Source organism: Culex pipiens, chromosome 3 (assembly GCF_016801865.2).
Source record: "Culex pipiens pallens isolate TS chromosome 3, TS_CPP_V2, whole genome shotgun sequence".
Taxonomy (NCBI): Eukaryota; Metazoa; Arthropoda; class Insecta; order Diptera; family Culicidae; genus Culex; species Culex pipiens.
In genome coordinates this window covers 23,341,969-23,365,344 of record NC_068939.1, presented here as the reverse complement: position 1 = coordinate 23,365,344, position 23,376 = coordinate 23,341,969, and the positions used below count along the sequence as shown (strand labels likewise).

Below are 23,376 nucleotides of genomic sequence, written 5' to 3'. Positions count from 1 at the left end.
AGCATAAACGCAACTGACAGTTGTTGTTGGTGTGGAGACTGGCATAAAAACGGGTTTGGCCAAGAAACTGGTATATAATGTTCAGCACAGGGTACATTTCTCAAATATTTCGAGAGTATCGTTTGAAAAAGGCTTACATGATTATTTCTTTTTTTGAAAAGGTCCTATAAGCCGAGATCAGGTCAGAGAGAAAAAAGTAAAAAATCATTGTTTTGGACGCAAACGGATCTGAAAAAAAAAAATAATTAAAAAAAGGGTTTTGAGTTGCAAAATAAACTAGAGAGAAGGGAAATACTCTTTGAATAAACGGTATGCAGAAAAAAATTACACACAGAAAAGTATTTTGTTATATCAGCCTGTGTGAGGGTTAATTCAACAAAATATTGCAGATTGCAGCGATTTTTAGACAATCGAGTAAGTTGTGGAAAGCTTTTCACAAATGGAGCCTAACCTTTCGAAAGGGCACATAACTTTTGTAAACAATAGTGTATCCCTTCCCTGATAGACTGAAGTCCCGCGGTCGTGCGATTCGAAGCGTTATCTACTCGATGTCGATTGAGTCCTGCCATTTTCGGGCGATTGTCGTGCGTTTTCCAGCGTTTGCAAAAAACTAGGCAGGTGATGACACAGTTATGACCATGACAGTTAATTTTTGGTTGATTGCCATTGGGATGAGTTTTTTTCCAGTGTGATTTGTTTCAATTTTATTTTAAAATCTAGCAAAACAATGCCAAAGGGCCGTTGTGGGTTTGTAAACAAAGAGTGTATCCCTTTCATGCCAGATGTAAACATCCTCTAGCGTGAGCAGGACACACTCTTTGTTTACAAACCCACAACGACCCTTTGGCATTGTTTTGCTTGAAATGAGTGCATGTCAGCTTTGCGGAATAATGGAAGAGGTATTAAGGCTGCCAACTGTACGGATTTTTTCCTTATCATACGGATTTTCGACCCTGTTCGCGGATTTTTAACAGGCCGGAATTTTTGTAAGGAATTTTTCGCATAATACGGATTTGTACGGAATTTTAACAACTATTTAAGCATTGAATTGCTTTTTTGATTTGGTCAAAGTATTTGTTAACTTGCCATGTTTATTTAACTGTGAGTTTGATTTAAAAAGGGAGAGTTTTCCAAACTTGATAATCAGTTTTCTTTTAAAAAGGTCCTATAAACTATTGTCTTTCATATGTTGATAGGACCTTTAAAAAAACTCTAGAATTCTCTGGTGAGTTTTCAACAGCGTTAAGAGCCACCGTGACCTCCGACACTCATTTTCGGTTTTATCCAAAATGAAACAAAATTTCATTTATTTTTAGTTTGGGGCACTTGAAAGACGTGAACAATCTCAACCATTTTTGAAATTGTTTTTTCGTAAGTAGCACGAATACCGATGCAAAAAAGACTTTGTTGACCAATGGCTTTTACGGCCATTTGAAAACTAATCCGAGAACTGTTCTTTTAGAAGTTCCTCACTAAACATATTTATCCAACAATTTTTAAATTTGACAGGTAGCGGCCACAGGGTAAGTTATTTTTCATTCTAAACAAATAAAATTATAAAATAGATTCAAAGTATTTTTTTGGGTTCAATCAACCTTTAATTTTGTTGATTTTTGGAAAAAGGTTCGACAAAAAACAGCGAGTTAAATCAATGCTAAAGTTTGAGTTGTTTTGATTCCTTCTGAGATTAGTCGTTTGGTTGAAACAATAAAAAACAATGATTTAAACTGTCTCGATTTTTTTGCGTGTATGCATCAAAATGTTTGACCATGTTTCTCTATGGCTCGAAAGTTGCGAGTTTTTGTCCCCTAAAACATATAAAAAATGTTGAAAATAACAAAAAAGAGTTTTTGGGGAATTGATCAAATTAAAAATCAATTTATTCGCTCTACAGCATTGCTTCGAAACTACCCAGTCAAATCAATCCGAATTTTGAAACGGAATCTAATTAGAATCGCATACGAATTCCGTTTCAAACGCAACAACCGGTTCCGTGTTCGAACCGGTTGTTTGAAACGAAATTTATATACGATTCTAATTAGATTCCATTTCAGAATTCGGATTGATTTGACTGGGTAGGTATCCGAAGGCTTGATTGTTGAGGCAATTGCAAACCTCTTTTTACACCTTAGCTTCCATCCACCCCGGGATTTGAACTGACGACCTTTGGATTGTTGATCCTTAAAAAAATTCTTGTCAATTTATTTTTTTGCGTTAAAATGAAAATAAGTTATAAGAAATGGTTTGACATAGGGTTTTAGGACCCTATTGTTCGTTTAAAAATTCAATAATTTGGAAAATTTTAATTTTTGGATTTTTAGAATTATTATTTAACAATTTAACTATTTAAGAATTTCACAATTTTCTAAACATTTTTTTAGAATTTCAGAGTTAAAAAAAAATATTTTTCAGGTTATTAAATTTTGGAATAGGGTCATAAAGCCCTATGTCAATTCTTATGTATAAAAAATACATAAATGACATAAACTTTGAAAAATATTTGCAACGGCCTTACTCTATTAAAATCCAAGAGATTGGAACAGCCAACAGCGCCGGGAATGTGGACTGCGGACAGGACAGCCCGATAAGGACGGCGAGGAGATCCAGATGGACCTGCTGGTACAGTCTAGACGAGGAGTTGAAACGTTCAGCCGCGGGGAGATAACGGTTGTCGGTGGGAGAACTTTAGATTGCGACGAATTTCTACAAGAGCGCCGAGAGCCTCTTTCACCAGGTTGCGGTGCGGCACATGCCGCAAAGTGACCAGGACAATGAAACATCCACAAGCCGGTTCCGAACCTGGACGGCCACCTGTTGGTACGGACAAAGGAGAATGTGGCGGAGTTTTCGATTATTGCCTGTTGTGTACCCTGGTCGCGAACCAAACGAGCGGCCACAAAGTCACAAGAATAAACTAGGTTAAGCCCAGAGTCTCGGGGTGTAGCAATCCGGAGCTCTACGGTCTCGGCGGTACAACCGTTTTTCACCGGCGGAACCGCTTTCTGGTACACCACATCCTCTTCTTCGAGGTTTTGTGGTCCGTTTCATACTTCTCCGAGACAATTTTCTAAAAATGTGTTCGCAATCATCAACTCAATATTGAGAAAACTGATCTCAAAAATTGAGCATGAGCATGAGCATGAGCATGGTTGACTGCCAATGAGCTGCTACTCCGTTATTGACGGATCAGCTGAAGTTACAAGAAAACTGATCTCAAAAATTGAGTTGACATAATCGAACTTGTTTTTGTGCAGGGCGATTTGCCTAATTTCCTAACTTTCTAACTTCCTTACTTCCTAACTTCCTATTTTCCTAATTTTCTAACTCCCTAACATCCTAATTTCCTAACATATTATTTTCCTTATTTCACGATTTTCTAATTCCTGAATTTACTATTTTCCTTATTTCATAATTTCCTAACTTCCTAATTTCCTAGCATATCAATTTCAAAATTTCTTAACTTCCTAACTTCTTAAAAACCTAATTTCCTAGTTTCCTTACTTCCTAATTCCCTAATTTCCTAACTTCTTAACTTCCTTATTTCCTAGTTTCTTGATATCCTAATTTCCCAATTTCCTAACTTCCTCACTTCCTAATATCCTAATTTAATTTCCAAGCTTCCTAATCTCCTAGTTTCCTAATTTTAAAAATTTCCTTATTTCCTAATTTCCTTATATCCAAATTTCCTAATTTCCTAACTTCCTAATTTCCTGATTTCTTTATTTCCTCATTTACCAATTTCCTTACTTCCTAACATCCTAATTATTATTTCCTAATTTCTTAATTTCATAATTATTTCCTAATTTCTTAATTTCATAATTTTCTCATTTTCTTTATTTTACTAATTTGCTAATATCATAATTTCCAAATTTCCTAATTCCCTGGTTTCCTAATTTCCTATTTTTTTAATTTCCTTATTTCATAATTACATAGTTTTTAATTTCGTTATTTCATAATTACATATTTTTTAATTTTAGTTTTTCTTGTTTTAGAATTTAAGAATTTCTAAATTTGCTTTTATTTATTGATTTCTTAATTTTGTTTATAATTGTTGTTAAAAGTTTTAGAATAAACATTTTTAATCTATTTAATTTTAAGTTTTGAAATTTTTTAATTTTTTTATTTTTTCCTCGAAAGAACCTCAAGCGCGCACACCGTCAATCGCGCTCATACCGAACTGTCAACTTTTCTTGGGGGGTCACGAAAACCCAGTCACGAAATATTCTAGCAGAGCTGATTCTGCCAGAATCCTGCTAGAACGGTGGAACATTTCTGCTAGAATGCTGTAAGAATATCCAGCTCTGTGAGAACTCTGCTAGAATCCTGCTAGAACGTCGTGACTGGGAAGAACACGCAACATTTCTAGCAAAACAATGCCAAAGGGCCGTTGTGGGTTTGTAAACAAAGAGTGTATCCCTTTCATGCCAGATGTAAACACCCTCTAGCGTGAGCAGGACACACTCTTTGTTTACAAACCCACAACGGCTCTTTGGCATTGTTTTGCTTGATTTCTTGACCGCGTTCCTTCCGATCAGCAATACGTCCTTTCCAAATATTACTCTCCTTCCCTGTTTTAATCGGTGGTGTAGCCCGGCCTGAACCCCCTGCTTGATTGACAGCTGCGATGCACTTTTTTATGCTCAAAATTATGCTTCTCTCTCCCTCTCTCTCTTTCGACCGCCGCGGCTACAGCGTTCTTCTCCCATCCAGTCGGACTCGGACGTTCGGTGCGGAACGGTTATTTTTCTCTCGTCGTGGCGAATCAAATCCGCGAATCTTCCACCCTCTCTGGCTGTGGGGCGTTTGGTGGTGTGTGGTGCAAGCAAGCCTGGAAGTGAAAGCTCAAAATTCGGGTGTTTGGATGGTTAATTTGCGGGGTGTTTAAATGAAACAATAGTGAATGATTGTTGCAGTTTGATGATTGTTTTTGGATTGAGGAATTTGGCTCTTTTCTTTTCGACGGATTAAAAGATTGCCATTTTTCCTCTGCTGCCATGGTGCTTCAGTGCTTTCTCCAGGGCCTTCTGAGTTGGCCAAAATAAAACAAAATCAAAATAAAAGTGTGGCTGGTGTGTGTTGCGAGTGTGAAAGGAGAAAGATTATTGTTGAATAACACAAAAGAGGTGCAAAAATTCGTCATCGATTCCAGCTACGAAGCCGAAGGAACTTCGCTCGCCAAGGTGAATAATCAGTCCAAAAATAAAAACGAGTTGTTTCGGCTACTGCTGGAAGCTTGCGTCTTGGAATCCGGTTCTCCTTTACCTACAAAAAAAAAGTTGACGCCCCGGTGCTAATTTGCATAAACATCATAACTTTCTTACCTTCAATCTCTACCAGAAGGTGTGCTAAATAGTTCGCTAACAACTAAGTTATAGCAGCGCTTCCCCTTCCCGCCTGGGGACCATGTGACCCCGGCCACATCGAAACCCCCTCCAGAAATCGCCCAACAATTGGCACAGATTTGGCCCAACCCCACGCGTGAAACCATCTGATTCCGTCGTTAGGGCCTGCGATCAATAAAACGCACCACAGCCCAGGCGCTCTTGCTCCTGGATTTGCACATGGTCACGCAAACGTCGTGTCGCCCCAACCCCAAAACGCAGTGCCCGCACGGGAAGGAACGCTTTTTTTCGGTGACCGATTCAAGTCCTTGGCCAAGGTCCTCGGCGTTTGTTGTGCGTGGTGGTGGAGGCATGCAATGCGGCAAGGGAAGAGGGGTGGCGCGAGTATGCGAAATTAATCGATGAAGTTGATGTTCTGGAACTATTGTTTTGCAATTTGTTGATTTATTGGCTATCTTGTTAGTTTTTTTTCACATTTGATTGAGAAAAAATGCAAAAAAAAAAAATATAAAATTGGCAGAGCTGCTATTTGTTTAGAGGGCTGTTACAAATTCAAGCGATTTTCATTTCGCAAATTAAGAATTGAACCATTTTTGGAACCTGTAAAGCTTTTGGTTTTATTTCATTTGAAGATTGAACCGTAGCATACAATATTTTCAAAAATTGGCTCTGTTTAAGTTTTCATACCCTTTTTCTGATTGTTTTTCGGGTCGAAACATTTCCTTCATGTCGATTATCCGATTAATCCCGATTAACCGCGCAAACTAACATTCCCGTCCCTTAAAAACGAGATCTACAAACTGACATGGCGGGCGCCGTTGGTGGCCAATGACTGTTACCTATTCGCAACTGATCTAGTTTTTGTAATCATAGTGTTTTATCTTTTCGGCACATTCATACATGCTGTTGATAAGGGAAACATCACTAGATCGCCGAAGCCTATGATGGATCGTGCTGAAAGGATATTCGAGCAAAACATTTCATTAGGGCACAAAACCAAAACGTAAACATTCGGGATTATTCCACTATTCCATTCATTATTACACTCCCTACATGCCCTCCAAGAATCAGATTGATAACAAACAATTTCCTATTGAAAAAATCAAAAACTCATAGGGCCCATAACAATGTTCACTCAGAACCAGAAAAAATGTTCAATTGTGCCCTTTTCTTTTTCGTTAGTTTTTCGTAGTTGAGGAACCTTCTATATTATAAAGTGAACTTTTCATACATTCTTAACACTAATTCACTTCAAAACAACGTTTGGTTTACGTTTCACCAAAGATTTCTGCAGAAAAAAAACTTCGTCGAAACACAATATTTAATACGGTCCAGCGGCTGCTGTTCAGTACACTTTTGAAGAATTTTTATGTTCCACATACCTTATCTTCACCATTCGATCACAAAACTTCACCCATTATCAAAATTTCCGCTGGATTCCTCATTATTTCTAACTAAACAAAAAGGCCCATAAACATCATTCAAAACAACAATCGGATGACAGCGCTTTAGTGTCCTTTCAATTCTCTTCGAAATCGCATCTAGAAAGGGCCCATAAGCAGAGTTGAGGATAATGATGTGTTTTATCGTATCATAAGTAAAAATACCATCAGTCAAGCTTCTTTTTTAAATAGGAGTTGAAACAAGTTGTGCACTTTTTGCAAGCGATTTTCTCGAATCGCGGTTTTTGGTTTTGTGCCCTAATGAAATGTTTGGCTCGATATTACGGTTCTGTTCAGCAACGGAGGGGCAACCATTGGTGGTCTCTCATGCTCTGCTTCTAATCTTTTAATTTTAAATTATGTTTCGAAATTTTTATTTTTTTCCGTGTTGGGGAGGTATTTTTTATTGTTTCAGTTTAAGTATATTTATTTGCTTTTATCTTGTTTATTTTATGTTTGTTTGTTATAATATTTTTCGTTTTTTTTCGTTATAGTATTTGGCTTATTCTACCACCACCTGACATTACATTTTGTGTTTTTACATTCTCTAAAATGCATTCAAGGATAAAGTGGGAAAATACAAAAATTACTGCATACTTATTTTTACATAAAATAATAAAAATCCGAGTGAATACTAAAATCATGAAAAAAATATCAACGGATTCTAAAATTTGTTTAAAAATTAAAACAAAAATTCAAAATTATATTAAAAAGAAATAAATAACAAGGGCCCCGGCGACGGGATGACAAACGCCACCGAGAATAACATTGGCAACTTAATCTTTGATTTCAAACCATTTTTTCTGTGGAATTTCGCCGAAAATCAAAATATATTACATACATGTATTTGTCAACTCAAGACACGACACGTTGCGAATTGCGGAATTTAAAATTTAGTAAAGTGTTTAATTTTAAAAATTAATTTAGAAATAAAATTAAAAAAAATATTTTTTGCAGATATTTTCTTATTTTTTTATATTTTATGAAGTTATTTAAAATTGTTTTGAAGGCAAGCTCAAAATCCGTTTAGAGATTATCGGCATTTGTATCGAATAGTAATAATAAAAAAAAGAGTAGTAGAGCAATTCTCTACCAAGACCGGAAATGGATTTTATTTGTATTTTTTTATTTGGCTCAAACTTTGTGGGGGCCTTCCCTATGACCAAATAAGCTATTTTGTGTGATTGGTTCATTTATACAAGTCTCCATACAATTTTGGCAGCTGTCCATACAAAAATGGTATGTAAATATTCAAACAGCTGTAACTTTTGAGTAAATTTTCTGATCGTAGACACCAACGGAAAAAAAATTGCAGATTTTTTAATCAACTTTTTTTTCACTAAAACTCAATTTCCCTAAATACATATTTTTTGATTTTTGAGATTTTTTTGATATGTTTTAGGGGACAAAAATCCGCAACTTTTGAGCCATAGAGAAACATGGTCAAAAAATCTGCCGCCGAGTTAAAAAATAAAAAAAAAAATAGTGATTTTTGGAAAAAGTCGAAGTTTCATGCAAAAACCAGTTTGACATTATTTTTTAATGCAAAATTGAATTTGCAATCGAAAAGTTCTTTACACATTTTTTGATAAAGGGCTCCGTTTTCAAGATATAGCCACCGAAAGTTTGATCTTAGCGAAATATTTGCAGTTTTTCAGTGATCATTTCTAAAAATATTTTTTTTTGAAAAGTTCATAAAATTTGCTATAAAATTGTCTAAGAGACATTGAAGATTGGAAAAAGAAACACGAAAATTAAAGTTTTCTTAATCTCACCAAAACAACCCACCATTTTCTAATGACCATATCTCAGCAAATAATGGTCCGATTTTCAATTTTAATGCATGAAAAATTCGTGAAATTTTCCGATCTTTTCGAAAAAAATATTTTGAAAATTTTTAAATCAAGACTAGCATTTTAAATGGGCTAAATATTCAATGTTTGACCCTGCTAAAATGTTAGTCTTGATTAAAAAATTGTTTAAAAAGTTGATTAAAAAATCTGCAATTTTTTTCCGTGTACCTATTTTTTTCTCAAAAGTCCTCAACAATACCTACAACTTTGCCGTAGACACCAAATTGATCAGAAAATTCACTCAAAAGGTACAGCTCTTTGAATATTTACATTTTACCATTTTTGTATGGACAGCAGCCAAAATTGTATGGAGACTTGTATGGGTGATCCAATGACGCAAAATAGCTTATTTGGTCATAGGGAAGGCCCCCACAAAGTTGAAGTCAAATAAAAAAAAATACAAAAAATAAAAATGGTCTTAATCGGCCGATTTCGTAGAGAGTTGCTCAGTAAGTAAAGAAAAATAAAAGATCCTCTGTAATTACTCTTAGCTTTAAGTAAAATGTAATTGAAAAAGTCGACTCGGTCCAAACCAGGTCCCAGCACCAAAAATGACCTAATAAAAATAATTTTATGAACAAATGCATTCAATGTTACGCCCTTTTGAAATGTAAGTCTTGATTTATTTATTTTTTAAACATGTTTTTGAAAAGATCGGAAAATTTCATGAATGTCTCATATTTTAACATTGTAAATCGGACCATTATTTGTTGAGATATATTAGAAAATTGTAGGTAGTTTGGGTAAGACTATGAAAACATCAATTTTCCTGTTTTTAAACCAAAAATTAAGCAAAATTTAGAGAATTTTTTCAGCTTTTTAAAAATATGTTTTTCAAGAGTGGGCAAACATGGGTACTAATTTAAAAATAGGAAAAACTGCGACTTTTTTCAAAAAAGTTACTCAAAAATGGTTTTTACTTGAAAACGGTGCACTTTATCAAAATTTCACTAAAGTACTTTTTGATTGCAAATTTAATTTTACATCGAAAAATGAAAATAATTTTTTTTTGAGACCGATATTTAGATTTTTTTTAAAAATCAGTGTTGATTCATAAATTTAAAACTCGGTCAAAAATTTTTTGCACAACCTGGAAATTTCTGAAAAGTTGGCATTTGATGTCCTCTAAAACATATCAAAAAATAAAAAAAAATTAAAAATAGTTTTTTTTGCAATTCAAGTTTTAGTGACAAAAAGTTAAATTATAAATCAGCTTTTTTTTACCGTGTATCATATTTTTTCAGTGTAGTCCTTATCCATACCTACAACTTTTCCGAAGACACCAAATCGATCAAAAAATTCCTTCAAGTGATACAGATTTTTGAATTTTCACATATCATTTTTGTATGGGGACCATCCATAAACCACGTGGACACTTTTTTGGGATTCTGTTACCCCCCCCCCCCCTCGTGGACAATTGTCCATACAAAAATAAACTTTTTTGTATGGATCGTGGACAATCGCCATACCCCCCCCCCCCCCCAAAGTGTCCACGTGGTTTATGGATGGTCCCATGGACAGCTGCCAAATTTATATGAAAAATTATATGGACAAATTAATGATTCAAAATGTCTTCTTTGGGCACACCGAAGGCAACAAAAAAGTTTCAGCCGGATTACAAACTACCAAAAAAAAAATGAATGACTAAAATATGAGAGACTTGCTTATCAGGATTTTTTTCGTTGTCTTTTTTTTTTAGTTTTGTGCCCAAGAGCCCATAAACTACTCTAGAGTGATTAATCCAAAATGGCGGCTGAAATGGAAATTCAGATTTCATGTTAAAATTAGGAATATTTAAAAAGCATGAAAAACATGTTTTTGATTCGTGATTTGATTATCCAAAGTCCTAGAAAAAACTTCGGATAATCAAAACGTCGGATAATCGAGTCTAGACTACTAATATTTTTAGGATTTTTAAATACGCCAAAAAGGTGCCTTAACTTATTTTCAAACATTTGCCAAACTATTTTCAAAATCACCACAAAAGTGTCTTTCAAAAGACATCCACTTCAATGGCCAACTAACGAAGCTCAGCTATTCAAAAATCCATTAGGAGGTGGCATCAAGTGGCTTGCAACGATAGTACGGCTTTGATCTTATTATCGGCAGCAACAGGCTCCGCGCGGCACTCTGGGAAAGTGCCAGCATTCAGAGTGCTCTCAATTATGGTTATCATTGATTCATGATACACGTCGGTTGATCTGCCGTTGAATTTCTGTTGAATATGATATAAGTTTTAGGCATTTTTCCAACAAATTTCTGTAAGTTTCTCATTCGTTGAATTTATTTCTTCTAACGTGCTAATGCATAGATTTGGCAATAATTTCCTCCAAATTCGCTGGACAGACTCGATCATCACGCTCACGCTCTCCGCCCGCAAAAGCAGCGCCGCAAATTCCATTCTGATGTGTTCTATTTATACCCACCGAGGCACCATTATCGACGGCGCGGTGGCAAATAATACAATTTCGCTACACTTTTCAACAAGCCAACCTGCCCCTCCAAAAACCTGCAACCCGTCATCGTCCCTCGAGGAAACCATCACGACACCCCGGTGAAAACATGGACGGAGGCCGGGTTCACCTCGGTGGCAATAAATCATCAACACAACAGCCCCGAAACCGGCCTCCCTACCGCCGCTAAGATGCTGGTGGCCTGTTGGAGTTTGTGGAATCTGTGTGCTTTCTTCCGATGGTGGTCATTGTCCAATGTGCAACACCACCACCATTACCGGGCAGTTACGAACAGGGTGGTGAGGTAAATTTTTGACAGGTTGAATTGATGAATGTTTAATTTAAAACTGTAAATAAAAATATTTTTTCAAAAGAAAACCTTGGAAAAATCAAACACACCTCGTTGATTTCTTTTAATAAACTTTTTTTTTCAACAGGGTGTGAACTTGGAAGTATATTTTTTGCCCAATAACTTAACGATTTCCGAAAAAGACTTAGATTCATAGATTTTTTACAAAACGTTCAAGATTTGATTTGTTCATAAAAATACGAATGACTTTAAATAACTATCATATTTAAAAGAATACTCTGTATGTATAAAATAAATTAAAAAATAAACTCATTTAGGAATCTGTTAAAACAAATTTCTTTAAAAATTTCTAAAAATAATCAGATTGCTTAACAAAACAAAAAAACTCAATAGTAATCCTCAACAATTTTGCTTTTTTTTATTATTATTTTAATGTACTTTTTTTCAAATTCAGATGAAAGATATTATATTAGATTTGTCAAAAGAAGCCATTTTCCATTAATAGTTTTGTTCTATACAAATTTGCGGGCGATCATAAAAATGGGTAAACAATGGAAAATCTATCTAAATTTGGTTTATTGGTCCTTTTTTTTTAAAAAAAAAACTCCAGATCTGTATCTTGGAAAGACATTTTCTGATCGATTTGGTGTCTTCGGCAAAGTATTGAATATGATTATATTCAAGTTTAAAAAAAGTCTAAAATCACTTTATTTGATAAAAAAAAGCAAAACCAAACTTTATTAAATGTATTCTAAACATAAAATAAAACTTACAGTTTAGAAAACGTGTGTACAAGGAAAACAAAACTTCTATATTGTTTTCACTAATAGTTAAATTGCCAAAATAGTTATTTTTCGATTTTCCAGTTTTTTTAATGTTTTCTAAAAGACTTTAAAAATCGTATTTTGCTCCATTGTTTAGGATGGTGCAAATTATGTTTCTTTTGCATAAAAAATATATAATCACATTAAAAATATATTCATTTTTTAAATGCAAAATCAAATTTGCAATTGAAATAAATGAATTAACAACAACAACAACAACAATTGAAAATGACTTTGCACACTTTTTCATAAAGTACTAAGTTTACAAGTTATTGGCAATTTTTGGCTCAAATTTTCGAAAAATCAACTGATATCTTGGCAACTATTTGTTCGATTCTGCATGTCGAAAAATGTAATTTTTTTCTGATCTACAAAAATTTCAAACCAAGTCTAACATTTTTTTAATTGTTGTTAAAAAACATGAGCTAGGGTGAGTGATTTTTCACGCTCAAAAATTGCAAATTTCACGGGGACCATAATTTCAAAACACCAAATTTCACGGACATTTCGCGGAACGTGAAAAATGTTAAAATAACTCTGAAAATCTGATGTTTAAATTACAGAAAGTACATTTTATGCTTCGTTATATATTATTTTTCAATAAACTAAAAAAAAATTCTTCGCTAAATTTGAAGGTGACACAAACAAACTTTTCCTAATTTCCAAAAAAAAAACATGGATACCGTATGGGTGGGCTCTCTATATTTATTTAAAAACGAAATTTAGGGCTTGCGTATTCTGATTTATGTAACTGCACATTAAAAATTGTGTAAATTTGGAGGGTGTAATTTTGGAAGGTTGAATATTACCTATTTTATGATGTAATTTTACCGCAGAAAAGTGGTAAAATTACATATTTTCAGAGGTAAAATTACACATTTCTTCTGACATAAAAGATGTACCCCTTCCCAGATGTAATATTACTTTTTTAATATTCGACTTATGTTTTCGCTGATTTGCTTCTATTTTATATTTTTTGAATTTATTGAATCTCATATCAATATTCAACATTCTTGTTCATTTTGTACACTTAATTAAAAATCAATAGGCAAAAATAATTCAATCTGTAACGAAATCTTCAAAATGTTAGTAAAACGCAACAGAAAACAAAAAAGTAGTATTTTGTTTAACTTCCACGTAGAGCGTCCAATTTCCCGTCCCGGGAAAAAAAATCCCGGGAATTCCCGTAAAAAAATAATTCCCGTTTCCCGGGAAATTTATAAATTTCCCGGGAATTCCCGAAATTTAAGCGGAAGTATACATTTTCTCAATATTTTTGGAACCATTTTTTGAAAAATGCTCTAGAAAAAATGGAGAAACTCAATTTAATATCAAGAATTACAACTTTAAATAGACCTAGCTTAATGAAAATAAACTTTTACAATTCAGGTAAGCTTTTTGAAGAATAATTGGATACAGAATAAAGAATACGAATAGTTTACGTTTTTGTTTACCATGATTAAATTAGATGAAAATTAAATTGGTTTCATTAAATATTTCAAATAGGTTTTTGCAAGAAGAATTACTTCAATTCATTCAAAAAAATCAATTTAAAGTAAGAGAATTATGGGTGTTAGAAGGTTAACTTTGTATTGTTTAAGAGGTGCCCGAAAAATGCAAACATGGTTGAATAACTTGCTCCATCTATTTGAAAACATTGAGTTGTTTGAAGTAAAACAAACACGAGAAGTTAGATTTTTAAGGAAAAACTTAACTTGGTTTAGAGAAGTTATTTGTTATGAAAAAAATAATTTCTGAATGATTTTATTCGTTTCAACTTCATGTGTCAAACCATACATTCTCAAACTGGTCACAGAGGCAAGTTTTAAAGAAATTTACGATTGCGGAGTACGGATTCATTTTACTTACTGTCCAAACACTTTGGTGAAAAAATACTTTTCAACAAAAATACAAGAGATCATTTTTTGATTTATTGTACGATTTGAGCTTAAACAATTAGAAAAATATACATTTTCTTGTAGTTGTATGAATTTTTACATGCAGTCAAGCTATTAGTTGATCTTTACACTTATTTTAACCATTAAAGTCGCTGTTCTATTCAATTTTGGTGCAAAATATGATTCAGAATTAAGATTAGAGCAATCTTCAATAATTTAAAATTTCCCGGGAATTCCCGGGAAATTGGTAACCCCGGGAAATTGGACGCTCTACTTCCACGGAAACCATCCAACACAAAATAATCAAATATCGTGAAAATTTAACAGGACTCAGAAAAAATCTGAAATGTTCTTAAAAGGTGATTGTATCATCAAATCAAATGAAAGGCATCAATTAATGTTGAATAAACCAAGCTTGAAACTTTAAATTTCTCATAACATTATTCTTTTCGAATAAAATAGTAGTCAAATTGTTATTACATCGAATGAAAATATTGCTTATTTATTCAGGGTGGCTACTAAAGTCGGGAAATCGGGAAAGTCGGGAAAAAGTCGGGAAATCGTCAAAATCCGCAATAAATCGGGAAAAAGTCGGAAATTTGTGATTTGTCTAAAAGTCGGGAAAAATCGGGAATCCTAAGCATACTCTTTTGAAAATTATTTTCTAAATCTTGAAAATTATTTTAATATTTTTTACAATTTTCAATTTTAATTCACTCAATTCTTCCTTAGGAACTTACATTAAATTTAAGGTTTAAGGAATTTAGTTTAAGGTTCAAGAGGTAACATCTGTCTTAAAACTAAGGTAATGAAAAACTAATATAAAAATAGAGCCTAATTTTAACGATTATGACCAGCGTAAAGTTTTCAAATTGATTAAATGTTTAAAAAAAATCTGTGAGTATGGGTAAATTACTTTAGATATACACAGAAAAAAATATTCCTGTAAATTTACATTATTTATCATGTACCAAAAGGTATCATGATAAATGATGTATATTTACATTAGGTTCATTGGAAATTTACATTAGATTCATTGGAAATTTACATTAGTTTTGAAAATTTACATTAGTTTTGGAATTTACATTACTTTTGCAATTTAAATTAGTTCAAATCAACTAATTCTGATTGGCCAATGGGAATGAGAAGCTCGACTTGGATTGCAGTAGGAAAAGGGTGTGGCCTATGTTCTATTTTAAAATGATTGAAACGGGCAGCAAAAGGAACTTCGGATTTTAAAAAGTTGTTTCACAGGTAGGGGACGCTTTCCCGTCGACGGCCAAGTGGAATAACGCTGGACTGGAATCGAACGGACGACGGGTAGGATGTTCGGTTTTACTGCTGCTACCCGCTGCCGACTGAGCCATCTTCGCATTTTATAAACGAGCGGCTAAAGCATCAACTTGTTCAGGTCGAGGCTCAGGCAGTGGGCCAGCGAAGTATGAGAGCGATAGAAAGAGAACCAAATATAACTATTTTTAGTTCGGGTAGTTTTGAAGTCAACGTTTGGCAGAAATACATTGGATATATGATTTACATTAAATAAGGATTTACAGGAAGCCGAACACGGGTAGAAATTCATCAGATTTGAGTTTCCATGCTCAGCGTTTCCGTTAGATTCATGATTTACATTAGATTTAGATTTACATTGGAGTAATTTCCATGACTTTTTACTCTTTACATCATATTTCAACATTACATTGAGTGAGTTTACATAAGAAACAGTAATTACGTGCTGTGTAAATTCACATATTTTTTTCTGTGTAGCTTGATTTCAGTTATCGGAAAACTTAAATATTGAGTGAAAGCCAATCGTTGTTCGTTCTGAAAGAAAAAAAGGATAAAAGTTATCTTCAATTTGAAAAAATATAAAAAATATTGAAATAGCACAAAATATTCATGAAATTTTTTTTAAGTTATTGCAAATATGTTTGAAGAATTTGCGAACATTGCGCATGAAATAAGAGATGAAACAAACTGAATTTTTAGCTGAAAAAAAAGTTTAATAATGACAACTATTTAAATTTCAACATTGATTAAAAAATCCTATACTAAAATTTACAAAATCAAAAACGAATCTTTGTAAAATCAACTGAACAAAACAAATTAGGTTTCTGATTTTACAAAAATTGTCAATAGTTTGATTTGTTATAATTCATTTAGAATTTTTTTCGATGGCTTATATTGACTTTTTCAAAAAGAGTTTTTTGTTTCAAATATTTTTTTTATATTAGAAATGCCTATTATTAGTGGTTCTGGAAAAGTCGGGAATTTGAAAATGGGATTTGAGTGGTCACCCTGTTAGTTAGTTTCCTAAAAATATTCTTTTGCAATATGTAAGTTATTCTCTTCAACAGACTGTTCAAAACATAATCTGAAAAAAGTCATGCTCGATCTTTGAGCTTTGTTCTGTAAGTTATTTTGGTGAATGTGAATGCAGTGCGTGGCGCTTGTTTCCAGTATTTCAAGAAAGCTTTTTTAAATATAGGTGTTCTAGTGTTACTTACTAATATTCTATCAGAAGGATGAAAGATCCTTTTGTTTTAGATTTTGATTATCTGTAATCGTTCAACCGTTTGTCATTTTTAGATTTTATTAAATTTCCTGCATCAAAATGTTTTTTTATTAACCTTCGTTTTTCGGTGAATTTGTGGATTCTTTATGATTCGGAGATTTGTTTTTCTCTGAATGGAGTTGACACCATGTGAACTTTAAGAAGTTCTTTAAAAATATTTAGAATTTAGGAAAAACTCACAGAAAAGTATAAATGCAACAAGAATTCAAATAATGTAAGATAATTTGTAAACCATTTTTAATTATCATTCAAGTCGCCACCCTGCCACCATCTCACCTGGATTCGGGGCGCCAACGGTCTCTCGTTCGCTCCTTTCCGACGTGCTACGATGGTGTGGAAGTGGTGATGGCCACGGCACGGCCGAGGTCCTGGGGCGCAAAATCAAGGTCGTATGCGCCCGGCACAGGGAAAAACTCGCGCGGCCACGTCTCGAGCATCCTTTTCATCGTCGTCACCTTCGAGTTTGTTCTTTCCCTTCCGGTATGGATTTTCCTTTTTTTTTCGCGCCACTTTTATTCGACCTGTGACGGTGGCGAGGTGGTGAAGACAGAACTCCCCGTTGAACAAGACCATTTGGCAGCGAAATTGGTTCAAGGTTGTTTCGGGTACTTTGGTTTTAGTGTGCACTTGTTCGGTGGGAGCATCTTTTTTGACGGTGCAAAACTAGGGTTTGCTTTTAGTGGCCCGTAAAAAACGACTAATTTATCATCAAATTCGCATCTGCGCGCCTGATAGCCACCGTATCGGGGCGAAAAAAAAGAAAAGGCTTCGATGCCAATTAGATTCGACTATCAATCAATCGCAATAACGCCAAGATTCTTATCGCATATGGGCCGCGTTGCCCCTCTTCAATTAACCTGTTGTTCGATTCAATTGAGCAATCGATTTTTTTTTCGCTTCGCACTCTCCACACGATTTTTTTCACCTTCAGCTGATTTGACTGGCTAAGAGGAAACCGTACCGTACGCGTACACCGTACCTGCGCTGGTTGTGCAGGTCATGAAGAGATGCGATGTAGGTCGCGAAAAGCTGGATGTAAAGTTTTCACTATTTTTAACATGAAATAAAAAAAGGAAATTTATAATTGAAATAAATTGTAATTCTTTAAAATAAATATATTGTTCGAGATTCCTACTCAAAAGTCAAAACTGGGTGTCCGAAGGCTTGAGTGTTAAGGCAAATGCAAACCTCTTTTTACACATAAGTTTCCATCTACCCCGGGATTCGAACCGACGACCTTTAGATTGTGAGTCCAACTGCCTACCGGCGACTCCACCGAGACAGGACCCAGGGAGACGACTCCTACACCTGGACTGAGCTAACGACCTAACCGCTAGGTTAGACCGGGGCCAACATTTACTTCCCCGTCCGACGGAAGGCGTGATCAGATAAATCTCGTATCGAAAAATTGCCACCTGGACCGTCTGGGATCGAACCCAGGCCGACTGGGTGAGAGGCCACGCTTACCACGAAAATTGAAACATTAACGACGATTAACTTTTTCAAAAATTTTGCCCGCTGGATTTGAATCTGCCCTCAGAATTGAGCAAAAGTATCGATAACTCGATTTTTGGTCATAATTTGGTCATAAATGATAATTTTACATGGAAACCCAAAAAATGACCAAAAATCGATTTTTCAATACTTTGGCTTAATTATGAGGGCTGATTCAGATTCAGCGGACAAAATTACTTGGAAAAAAATATATATAAACAATTTTCGAATTTCGTTAGGGTGGTCCCATATGTTTTCCCCTTGAAAATTAGGTTTTTTCAAATGAAGATATTTCGAGTTTAAAGAAAAACACCTCTGAGATTTTTTCAGCATTTGTAGTGCTAGATCTCCTTTTTCAAATGCAACCTGGTGCTTAAAATTTGGCTTGCGTCTTTTCAAGATATATTTAAAACATAAAAATTTGGATCTTTTTTACCATAAAATGGGTGTAACTTTTGACCCTTGAGTCCAAATTGACATGTCAACAAATAAAAATGTTCGTTTTTCAGAGCTCCGAATGTCACTTTTCTCCAAAACTTTACCCTGAATTGCCACGTTCAAAAAACTGATTTTTGAAGGTTTGCTCAGAAGCTTTTTATAAATTTGGTCATAGAAGGCGTAGATTACGAGATAAAATGTTGGTGTCTTCGACAAAATTACTTGAATTGGCAAGCCTAATAACTTTCTAGAAGACAAAAAAATCCCAAAAATATTCTTGTAAAGTTAGATTTTCAAAATCACCCTAATCGTGAACCACCTTAATTTTCAACCAATCTAAAAGTTGCCCCTTTCCATTTGCAACAACTCTTCTGAAGACACCATTTTCCACTTAATTTTGCGATCTGGACCACTGTGCATTGTAGAACATTGTTACACTCTTAAAAAATTAGAAAAACACGAAATTTTAAAATGAAATTTTGTTCTAAATAAAAAAAACTCTTCTAGGTTATTGCCGATTCGAAAAGTACATTAAATTTCCCTTAAAATGACATGTTCCAACAATTTTTATAGTCAAGTAATAAAAAATGGAAGTACCGTAAAACGGAGTGACTTTGATTGCTTTGAGAATTTTCCGCAATATATACTGGGCTCTGACAGCTCCGAGAGAGTAGACGTGTGTGACGTGCGCGCTAAAGGCATCGTGCCTCGAGTTGTTTGACGGATGGAGGTGGAAGAGACCTCCGAGACGGATGATTTTCAACTCATCCCCGGAAATCGGAAGCGGAAGAAGACCCCTGAGATCACCGGAGCTGTCGTCCGAGAAGGAAAAGTGGAGCAGAATGTGCTCAATAACAACAAGTTCAGCCCGCTGGCGGAAAACGAAAACAACAACAATGCCAGCCCAGCAAGAGGAGGAGACGCCCCGGCGATTTCTCAACCCGGCCAGTCGGCAGGTAAACAAAAGCAACCACCTTTGGTGGTGAAGAGCACCACGGATTTTTACAAGCTCGTGACAATAGTGGAAAGTTGTAAATTTGGTTTCAACCCGATTTACAAACTAACCCGATTTGGAACCAAGGTGACCTGCTTCTCTGTCAAAGATTTTGACAAGTTGCAAGAGCTCTTCAAGAAGAAGAAAGTGGAATTCTACACCCACGAACGGCGGAGCGAACGAAATCATCGGGTAGTTCTTACCTGATGAACTGAAACCGGACGAGGTCAAGTACCTGCTGAAGCTGGACGCGCTGGAGGTGCATGTCATCAAGCGGAAGGAAAAGTCCACCGTGGACGAAACTCCGAACATTGTCCCCAAGGGATACACCAATCTGAAAAAGCTCTCTGCAGTGAAAGTTGTGGCAAGCACTATCATCCGGTGGGAGGCCTACCGGAACAAGCGGCCGAACGTGACCCAGTGCAGGAACTGTTTGCAGCTGGGCCATGGGACCAGAAACTGCCACCTCAAGGGGAGGTGCAACAACTGTGGGGGTCCCCACAAGACGGACGAGTGTAAAGTCCATGAAGCCGCAGCTGCCCTAAGTGTGCGGACTTCATCCGAAGGCGCCAGCAGGCAAAAAAAAGCAAAGCAATCTATTTTAACGACCCCCGGGTCTTTTGTGGGCTCTGTTGCAAGTTTCTTCTCATTTCTAGGCGTCCGGAGGTAATGTGTGGTGAGTCACCTAAAACCTCTCTTACGCAATTGGACCGACGTTTTACTTCCCCATCCGATAGAAGGCCAGGAGGAAAAGGCGGGAATCGAACCCGCGCCCGGTAGCAACTTAGGGATCGGCAGCCGAAGCCGCTAACCACCGCGCCACGAGGCCCTTGAAACAGCAGGCGTCGAAACCGAAACCGCCGCCAAGAAAGGCGGAGAAGCAAAGTTCAGCAGTTCCGGCCTTTACGCCGGCGGAGTTCCCTCCGCTGCCGAGCGCAGTTCCGGACGGAAAATCGAAGGATCGCCCTCGCCCCGCAGGAAAAAGCCAAGGAAGCAGGGGCTCCCGAGACGGTGGAGCCACGAAGGACGAAGCCGGGGAGGTACTCTACAGTTCGGCAGAGCTGTGGAGTATTTTCTCCGAGTACATCGGCAGGTTCAAGACCTGCAAGACCCGCTTGGACCAAGTAACCCTCGTCAGTTACATGTTCTCCAAGTATGGAGTTTAAGGAGTCCCAACCTGGTCACATCACCTTAAAGGACCTAATAAAAATAAGTTATGAATAAAAAAAAAAAGAAAAAAAAATAAAAATACGTACGGAATGGTATAGAATCATTCTGACCGTGGTAGAGAAGTGTTCAAAGTACTCCTAGAAGAACTTTTCATACAATTTTGAAAAGTTTAAAAAGTGAGTTAACTATAATTAAGAAAATGTGGATAAATAGCATTATTTCATTATTCTGAAAGTGTCATGGTTTTCTCAATGAACATGATTTTGAATCGAAAAATGGAATGCATTTTCGGATCCTTGGACATTAGCAGGGTTGTTACGGACGGCGCGGATCGCGCGGATGGCGCGGATGGCGCGTATCGCGCGGATCTGGCGCGGATTTGCTGGCTAATTTTGCTCAGGCGCGGATTTCGCGCGGATTGTAATATTGATAAACAAAATAATTGAGAACGATAGATTTTCTTTCAAATTACAAAGGAAAATATTATTAGGAATTAAATAATTTTTTTTTTTTCGTTTAGTGCGAAAACATCAATTTCTAAGAAGTTGTTAATGAAGAATGTTTTCTTCTAAAAATTATTGATTGTTTTTTTTTCTTAATAAGAAACTTTGAAATAATCTTCAAGGAGCGATTTTTTTTAATGTATTAAGATTTGTTATATAAATTTAACATCACATTACAACTCTTAAAAAAAAACAAAGCTCACCCGACAGACTTCGTTCTGCCTTTTTTCGTTTGTTGACTTTTTTTTTTACTTTTTCGTTTATTCAGCCTCCTGTGATCAAAATTTGATTTTACGCATCTTTTTCCATACAATTTGCCGATGCTCCGGAATCGGTTCCGGAGTGGCCAAAGTGTCAATATATTAGCGTAAAAACCTTCCTTGGGCTTATACGAACCCAACGCAACAAAGAGCGCTCCGATCCGTTTTTCCGTTATCAACTTTATATATATAGATAACAAAATTCGAAAAAATTACAGAATATTAAAAATTTGAAGCTATGAAACTTTTTAGATTTTCGATGTTTTTTTCAATATAAAAATTTAAATTTTTAAATTTTTCGTTTATTGAAAAAATTAAAAACTCTGTTGCCATTCTGATTCAGGTAGAATTGATTCTACTCCCAATTATCACACGAAATCCATTTAGAAATCTGCTAAAATCTCCGTCTAAAAGCGAAATGTAATGTTAAAATTTAAAAAAATAAGAAATCTAGAATTCAACAATTTGAAATTTCAGAATTTACACATTCAAATAATAAAAAAAAATAGAATTCATAATTTGAAATTGTCAAAACACGAATTATTGAATTGAAAAAATACGAAAATATTACAATTAATTTTTTTTGTTAATTTTTAATTTTTTAAGAAAGTTCTTAAGTTATCAAATTATTGAATTTTTAAATTATTAAGAGCGAGTCCACGAACAGGGCATACCCCTTTGTATGGGACGTCGTTTGGACCTCACCAATCTGCCTGAAATTTTCAGGGGTTGTTTGTACATATAAAACTAGCATCCGGCCAAAATATGAGCACTCTAGGTCAACGGGAAGTGGGGCAAATCGGGACACAAAGTTTGAAGGTTCAAAACGTAAAAAATCTTAAAAAGGCTATAACTTGGACAAAATTCTATTTAATTTCAAAATTCAAAATGCATCTGAAAGGGCTTTAAAAATGCAACAAAATGCAGGATAGAACATCCAAATTGGTTAATTCTAAAGGGAGTTATTGGCATTTTAGTGAAAAAATAGCATAATTTTCAAACTCAAATAAAAAAGTGTTCCAGAGCGCTCCGATCCGTTTTTCCGTTATCAACTTTATATATATAGATAACAAAATTCGAAAAAATTACAGAATATTAAAAATTTGAAGCTATGAAACTTTTTAGATTTTCGATGTTTTTTTCAATATAAAAATTTAAATTTTTAAATTTTTCGTTTATTGAAAAAATTAAAAACTCTGTTGCCATTCTGATTCAGGTAGAATTGATTCTACTCCCAATTATCACACGAAATCCATTTAGAAATCTGCTAAAATCTCCGTCTAAAAGCGAAATGTAATGTTAAAATTTAAAAAAATAAGAAATCTAGAATTCAACAATTTGAAATTTCAGAATTTACACATTCAAATAATAAAAAAAAATAGAATTCATAATTTGAAATTGTCAAAACACGAATTATTGAATTGAAAAAATACGAAAATATTACAATTAATTTTTTTTGTTAATTTTTAATTTTTTAAGAAAGTTCTTAAGTTATCAAATTATTGAATTTTTAAATTAAAAATTATTAAATTATTAAATTATTAAATTATTAAATTATTAAATTATTAAATTATTAAATTATTAAATTATTAAATTAATAAATTATTAAATTACTAAATTACTAAATTATTAAATTATTAAATTATTAAATTATTAAATTATTAAATTATTAAATTATTAAATTATTAAATTATTAAATTATTAAATTATTAAATTATTAAATTATTAAATTATTAAATTAATAAATTATTAAATTATTAAATTATAAAATTATTAAATTATTAAATTATTAAATTATTAAATTATTCAATTATTCAATT

At 34.5% G+C, this 23,376-nt stretch overlaps 1 protein-coding gene across 1 annotated transcript in view; it reads left to right on the top strand.

Annotated features, from left to right (window-relative positions):
- The first annotated feature begins 4,718 nt into the window (after window positions 1-4,718).
- Window positions 4,719-23,376, top strand: part of LOC120418908 (beta-1,3-galactosyltransferase 5) — a 72,653-nt gene continuing 53,995 nt past the window's right edge. The window contains exon 1 of the mRNA XM_039581435.2: window positions 4,719-5,180. The gene's annotated coding sequence lies outside the window, so the exon portion shown is untranslated. The remainder of the gene's footprint in view (window positions 5,181-23,376) is intronic.